Source organism: Mandrillus leucophaeus, unplaced genomic scaffold (assembly GCF_000951045.1).
Source record: "Mandrillus leucophaeus isolate KB7577 unplaced genomic scaffold, Mleu.le_1.0 Scaffold1690, whole genome shotgun sequence".
Classification (NCBI taxonomy): domain Eukaryota; kingdom Metazoa; phylum Chordata; class Mammalia; order Primates; family Cercopithecidae; genus Mandrillus; species Mandrillus leucophaeus.
In genome coordinates this window covers 68,231-76,205 of record NW_012101688.1, presented here as the reverse complement: position 1 = coordinate 76,205, position 7,975 = coordinate 68,231, and the positions used below count along the sequence as shown (strand labels likewise).

General features: G+C 40.8%; 1 pseudogene; it reads right to left on the bottom strand.

Moving 5' to 3' along the window:
* Positions 1 to 3,385: 3,385 nt before the first annotated feature.
* Positions 3,386 to 4,383, bottom strand: LOC105537147 (annotated as a pseudogene).
* Between the last annotated feature and the right edge of the window lie 3,592 nt (positions 4,384 to 7,975).

Genomic DNA, 7,975 nt, shown 5'->3' with positions numbered 1-7,975 from the left:
TTCTTGGTTTGAATCACATTCATGCCTAGTTTTTTTCTTATTCAATTCAACAATTATTTATATAGAGTATCTACTATGTGTCAGTTACAATTCTAGATTCTGAATATAGAGTGAAGAATAAAGTGAACAAAGTCCCTGTCCTCAAGGAGCTTATATTCTAGTAGGGTGGGGGGATAAACAAACATAATTTTTCAATGATAACATTCAGGTAAAGATGGAAATGAGTACTATGAAAAAGTAAAGTAGAGTAAGGAGATGAAAAGACTTTGGAAGAATGTTTCTCTTTGCTAATTTATGAATAGTTAGTGAAGATCTCTCCAAAGAGGTAATATTTGAAGATAGCTGAATGAAGCGAGGGGTGTGCCATGGAAATACATTTGTATATGGGATTAGAGGCATGCCATGAAGGAACAGCAAGCGCAAATGTTAGGTTTTGAAGGGAAGGCGAGAGTTAAAGAAAGACATGCACACAGTAAGAGGGTGGCTCAACAGCAAATTCAGACTTTATGTTCGGCATAAAACCCACAGAAGTGGGGCGCCAGCCTAATGCCAGAGCCCACTGCTGCTTACAGGCTGGGGCACTTTATAGGTATGAGTGCGAGGGGTCTGGGCGGTATGGCTTGCTTCCCAGCAGGATACTGATAAGATGTTCTCGTGATGAGGTGGTTCTGGCCCTTGTTCAGGTGGGATGTCATCGGGGTATTCCTTGGACCTTTGTCCAGCAAGATATGATTGGGATGTTTTTTTGTGGTTTTTTTTTTTTTTTTTTTTTTTGAGTCGCAGTTTCACTCGTTGCCCAGGCTGGAGTGCAATGGCATGATTTCGGCTCACTGCAACCTCTACCTCCCAGATTCAAGTGATTCTCCTGCCTCAGCCTCCCGTGTAGCTGGGTTTACAGGCGCCCACCACCACACCGGACTAATTTTTGTATTTTTAGTAGAAATGGGGTTTCATCATGTTGGTCAGGCTGGTCTTGAACTCCTGACCTCAGGTGATCCGCCTGTCTTGGCCTCCGAAAGTGCTAGGATTACAGGTGTGAGCCACCGCACCTGGCCTGGGATTTGGGCCTTTGTCTGCCTTGTGGTCAGGTGGTTAGGCACAATGTTTCTCAGGGCCCAAACCCCTGTGAATGTTTCACTTTGACCAAGGTCTGCAAAATAGTGGGCAGCTTACAAAATGATGCAGTTTGGACTAACAGCAAAGACCCTGGGACAGGGGCATGCTTGGAATTTCCAAAGACAGCAAGGTGAGTAAGTCACTGAGTTAGCCAAAGAGGATGGGAAATAAACTCAGAGATACGGAAGGTCACTGGGGAATTTTGAGCATTTTTTAAAATGTGGCACCATAGTTGCCATATGGAAAGCAGACTGTGAGGGATATTTAGAGGCGAACAAAGGGATCAGGCAGACCCTACTCTAGTGGCCACAAGAGAAGCCGCAAACTGAATGAACCAGTCAGGTGGACAACCAACAATCCAGGTTTAATGGCATGTTTGATGTCAAAGAAAAACGATTCATCTCCAAATCAGGGGTAACAAACCAATTTGGGAAACAAAGCCCAACTGATTAGTTAAAAGCAAAGTTCAGCAGCGATTTCTGTAGAAATCACTTTTTCCTAAGCTTCCGGGAAAAGCTGACTTTCTAAGCAATATTCTCCTCTCCCACATTACCTGAAATCTTTTTCACTACCTTAAAATCAATTTCTCATATTCACAAGACATATCAGACAAAGCACTTATATTTATATCTCAGTAATACAACTTATATCTCAATAATAAAAACAACCTAATTTTTTAATTTTTAGATAAAAGGTTTTGAATGAACATTTCACAAAGATAGACAAGTGACTGATAAGCACATAAAAAAGCATTCAACATTAAGTCAACAGAGAAATGCAAAATAAAATCACAACGGGATACTACGAGACACCCATTAGAATGGCTAAAAGTAAAAAGACCAAAAATACCAAATGTTGATGAAGATAGGGAGCTACTGGAAGTCTCTTATCTTGTTGGGACTACAAAATGGCACAATAACTTTGGGAAATAGTCTGGCAGTTTCATTTAAAATTGAATATATCCCCTACCTTATGATTCAGCAATTTCACTCCTAAATGTTTACCAAAGAAAAACGAAAGCCTGTGCCCACAAAAATAAAATAATGCACATATAGCCTTATTCAAAATGTTCCAAAACTGGAAGCAGACTAAGTATTGTCAATAGGAAAATGGATAAACAACCTATAGTATACTTACACAACAGAAGACTATCCAGCAATAAAAAAAATTCACTAATGATACACAAAATAACATAGATGAATCTCAAAAACATTATGCTAAATTAACAAAGCCTTACATTTAGAAGCACATATTGTATCATTCCATTTGTTTTAAGTCCTAGAACAGCCAAAAATAATTTATGTATCTCTTTAAAAAGTCAACAGTGGTAAGTTACCTCTGGGTAGAGGGGCAGTTGGACAGGGATTAATTGGGAAGGAAGAAGAGAGAAGTTCTCATAATGTTTCATAATGGTCTATGTCTTGACAGAAATTTAGATTACACTGATGTATGTTTGTTAAAATTCCTCCAAAGCCTGGCATGGTGCCAAATAGTCCCAGCTACTTGGGAGGCTGAGGCAGGAGGATCTCCTTGAGCCTAGGAGTCAGAGTCCAGTCTGACCAATATAGTGAGATCACATCTCTAACAACAACAAAAATTCCTCCAATGGCACATTTAGTATTTGTGCATTTCACTATATGACAATTAACTCAAAAATTTAAAAGAACCATAAACAAAGACTGAACTCATGTTAATGATACTCATACTGAAGCATTTGGGGCGAGGTATACAGATAGTTGCAATTTACTTTGAAATTCTGCAAAGTAAAAAAAAAGTGGATTGATGGAGAGATAGGTGGATGGATATGTGATAAAGTAAATGTGGGGACATGTTAATTGTAGAATTTAGGTGGTGTATAAATTCTTTTAACTATTCTGTATGTTTGAAATTTTTCATATTAAAATATTGAAAAGGAAAATGTCAATTTCTCCTATTTCAGTTTAGTTGTCCAAGGGCAGTAATTTCAAGTTGAATGATGAAGAATTATATTTTAAAAAACAAGTAGAAATTGATTCTCCTTAGCATAATGTTAGTATTCAATATATTTTGATTCATTAGTTAATTAATTTTTTGAGTACAGGGGACTTTATTGATAGTATATGACAAAGTGGGCTTCCTAGGCCCCTCCCTCTTCAGGGGGTTCTGTGTGGAAATTGTGGGGAGGGGAGATTTTCGGTGTGGTGGGGAACTGAGTGTGGCAGGGACTCCCTAGCAGCTGCGGGCCTCTCTCTTCCTCTCGTGCTCTCACTGCAGCTGGAGGTCAGGGGTCTTACTCCTTGGAGGTTTTGTGGGCTATGAGGTCCACCACCCTGCTGCTGTAGCCAAATTCATTGTCATACCAGGAAATGAGCTTGACAAAGTGATTGTTGAGGGCAATGCCAGCCCCAGCATTGAAGGCAGACGAGTGGGTGTTGCTGTTAAAGTCAGAGGAGACAACCTGGTGCTCGTGTAGCCCAGGATGCCCTTGAGGGGGCCTGCAATTCCTGCTTTACCACCTTCTTGATGTCATCATATTTGGCAGGTTTCTCCAGATGGCAAGTCAGGTCTGTGACCAACACGTTGGCAGTGGGGACATGGAAGGCCATGCCAATGAGCTTCCCATTCAGCTCAGGGGTAACCTTACCCATAGCCTTGGCACCACTAGTAGATGCAGGGATGATGTCCTGGAGAGCCCCATGGCCATTGTGCCACAGTTTCCCAGAGGGGCCATCCAGGGTAGGGTGGCTGTGATTGCATGGACTGTAGTTATAAGTTCTTCCATGCCAAAGTTGTCATGGATGACCTTGGCCAGGGGGGCTAAGCAGTTGGTGGTACAGGAGGCATTGCTGATGATCTTGAAGCTGTTTTTGTACTACTCATGATTCATGCCTATCATGAAAAAGGGGGTGTCAGCAGAAAGGGCAGGGATAATGGCCCTTTTGGCTCCCTCTTCTAAGACATCTCCAGCCTTCTCGTGGTATTGAAGATGCCGGTGGACTACACAACATAATCAGCACCAGCATCATCCCATTTGATTTTGGTGGGACCTCGCTCTTAGAAGATGGTAATGGGATTTCCACCGATGACAAACTTCCTGCTCTCAGCTTTAATGGTGCCATGGAACTTGCCATGGGTGGAATCATACTGGACCATGTGGATCATGTAGTTGAAGTCAACAAAGGGGTCATTGATGGTGACAGTATCCACTTTGCCAAAGTTAAAAGCAGCCCTGATGACCAGACACTCAACATGGCCAAATCCATTTACTGTGGCCTTCACCTTCACCATGGTGTCTCAGGGATACAGCTGGTGCTGCATGAGAAGATGCAGCTGTCTGTCTAATAGGAGGAGCAGAGAGTAATTGTATACATTTTCTACATGCCTTTCTTACTAATATATGGCAAGTGTCTTTCCTTTTCGTTAAGTATTCTTCTAAAACACCATTTTTAGTAATAGAAAATTTGGGGATCTATTGCTCTCATTCTCACCTACATTGGGTTTTACCTTTTCTTTTAAATCTTTGCCAATTTATGGAGTGAAAAAGATATCTCCCCTTTATATTTTTGATTGCTAGTGAGGTTCTTTGTGTTAATTGGTCTTTCATCTTTTCTATGAAGGTGCTTTTATTGGTGTATAAACACCCTTTATATATTAGGGTTGTTAGCATTTTTGTCATGTTTACAAATGTGTTACAAATGCATACACAAACAATATATTTGTTCCAGATTTTTAATTTTAATAGACTTTTTTTCATCATGATGCACTTAGATATCTTGAATTCATTCTTCCTAACTAAAATTTTGCGTCATTTGACCAACATCTCCCCAATCCCCCTTCCTTTGCCTCTACCATTTTACTCTCTGCTTCTATGAAGTCACCTTTTTCACACTCCACTGTAAGTGAGGACATGTAATATTTGTCTTTCTATGCCTGCTTATTTCACTTAACATAATGTCCTCCAGGTTCATCCAGTTGTCACAAAAAATAACAGGATTTCCTTTTTTCAAAGGCTAATGGTATTCCATTGTTTATATGTGCTACATTTTCTTTGTCCATTAATCTATTGAAGGACACTTAAGTTGATTCCATATCCTGGCTATTGTGAATAGTACTGCAATGAACACGGGAGTGCAGATATCTCTTCACCACACTTATTTCATATTCCTTGGATATGTACCTAGTAGTGGGATTGCTGAATCACATGGTAGTTCTATTTTTAACTTTTTTAGGAACCTCCATACTGTTTTCCATAATAGTTGTGCCAATTTACATTCCCACAAACCAATTACAATTTTTATTCACAATACTTTGATATAAAATTTTGTTTCTTATTTATTGTTTGCTTTCTTACCATGCCACCTTCAAAGAGACCTGGAGACATTGCCGGGGGTTGGAAACTGACTTAATAAAGAGGCTTGAGAAAGGAAAGAAAGAAAACGTATTAAGGCAAATATTGCAAGGAGTAGACAGATCTAGTTTTAATTCCATTTTAGCCACTAACTACTAATTGGTCAAGTGATTAAATCTCTCAAAACCAGTTTCCTTTTTGGGGATTGGGGATAATAATAGTTTCCCTGAAGGGTTGTTGTGAGGACCACAGAAAACAAATGTAAAGTACTTCCCTGGGAATGTTTATGCACTGTTGGTGGGAATGTAAATTAGCTCAGCCCCTGTAGAAAGCAGTTTGGAGATTTCTCAAAGAACTAAAAGTAGAATTACCATTTGACTCAGCAATCCCATTGCTAGGTATATGCCCAAAAGAAAATAAATTGCTCTACCGAAAAGACACCTGTATTCATTTGTTTTTCACAGCACTAGTCATGATAGCAAGATATGGAATCAACCTAGGTGACCATCAACAGTGAATTGGATAAAGAAAATGTGTTACATACACACCATGGAATACTACAAACCATAAACCATTCACAGCCCCAGCACCGAAGGCAAAAGAGTGGGTGTCCATGGTAGCTGTGAATACTACACAACCATAATAGCTGGAGGCCGTTATCCTATGTGAATTTTTTTGTTTGCTTTTTGAGACAGAGTTTCACTCTTATTGCCCAGGCTGGAGTGAGCACTGCAAACTCTGCCTCCCGGGTTCAAACGATTCTCCTGCCTCAGCCTCCCAAGTAGCTGGGATTACAGGCATCCACCAACACACCTAGCTAATTTTTGTATTTTTAGTAGAGACAGGTTTCACCACGTTGGCCAGCCTGGTCTTGAACTCCTGACCTCAAGTGATCTGCCTGCCTCTGCCTCCCAAAGTGCTGGGATTATAGATAAGCGTGAGCCACTGCACCCGGCCTATCCTAAGTGAATTAACACAGGAACAGAAAACCAAATATGAATGTTCCCACCGATAAGCGGGAGCTAAAGATTGGGTACACAGAGACATAAAGATGGGAACAATAGACACTAGGAACTCCAAAAGTGGGAAAGGGAGGGAGGAAGTTGGAGAAGGACTGAAACACTTCCTATTCGGTATTGTTCACGATATGGGTGATGGGATCGGAAGCCCAAACCTCAGCATCACGCAATATACCCTTATAACTAACCCGTACATGTAACCCCCTAAATTTAAAATTAAAACAAATTTTAAGTACCTCCCTTGAGAGACAGTAAGTTGTAACTGTATGTAACTAAATGAAAAGGTATTCTAAAACACTGCATCCCAAATGTTAAAGGTGCATGTGAATCACCTGAGGATCTTGTTAAATGCAGTTTCTCATTCGGGACACCTGAAGCAGCGCCTGAGCTGCTTCATTTCTAACAAGCTCCCAGATGATGCTGATGCTGATTGAAGATTCTAGAGTCTTCTGACAATGAGAATCCTTGACAGGAAATATTTAAGAACCAATTTAACAACTGATGTCTGTTTTCAGAAGAGTTGTGACTCCTGGTACTACGTGGAATTTGCAAGATGGAAGATATGGCTAGCCCTTAGAGGATGCAATTTGAATCTAAAATTATCTTAACAAGGTCAGTGTTTCACCAGACGAAATTTCATTAGAGTCATGTTGCTATACAGGAAAGCCAAACATCTGATGAATAAGAAATTGTGCATAAACAATAAAGAATAGGATCCAGGAGCAGTAGCATACCTGTAGCCCCAGCTACCTGGAAGACTGAGGTGACAGCATCACTTGAGCCCAGGAGTTCCAGTCTAGCCTGGGTGACAGAGCGAGACCTCACCTCTAAAAATAAAGATAAAAATAAATTTTTGAGACAGCATCTCTCTTCGTCATCCAGGCTACAGTGCAGTGGCATGAACCCAGCTCACTGCAGCCTCAAACTCCTGGGCTCAAATGATCCCCCCACCTCAACCTCCTGAGTAGCTGGGATCGCAAACGGGCACCACCACATCCGGCTATTTTTATTATTATTATTTGTAGAGACAGGGTCTTGCCATGTTGCCCAGGCTGGTCTCAAATTCCTGGGCTCAAGCAATCCTCCTACCTCCGCCTCCTGAAGTGCTAGGATTATAGGCCTGAAAAGATCTAATGGTCACAGTCCTTCCAATGACTTCCTACCCAAAGGCCTACCCAAAACACTCATCCAAAGAAAACACCCCCATATGAAAAAATTGAGGTGTTTAGAGGAAACTCAATTGCAGTATTCTGCGTGCATCTTTCCCCTATAGCACGTTTCCCAGCTTCAGCCAATCAGAAGCTCCCAGCCTCAGCCAATCAGAAGCATCAGTTGGGTTACCTGCTACCACCCCTAGAGCTTGGGAGAGTTTGTGGAAGGATAGGGGAGAAACCCAAGCATCTATGTTTCTAAACAGAAATGGTTTGGGAAACCTGCCTCACTATGTTTGTTCATCTCCCTTGTTTGTTTTTTTTGTTGTTGTTGTTTTTGTTTTTTTCCTTTTTTTTTTTTT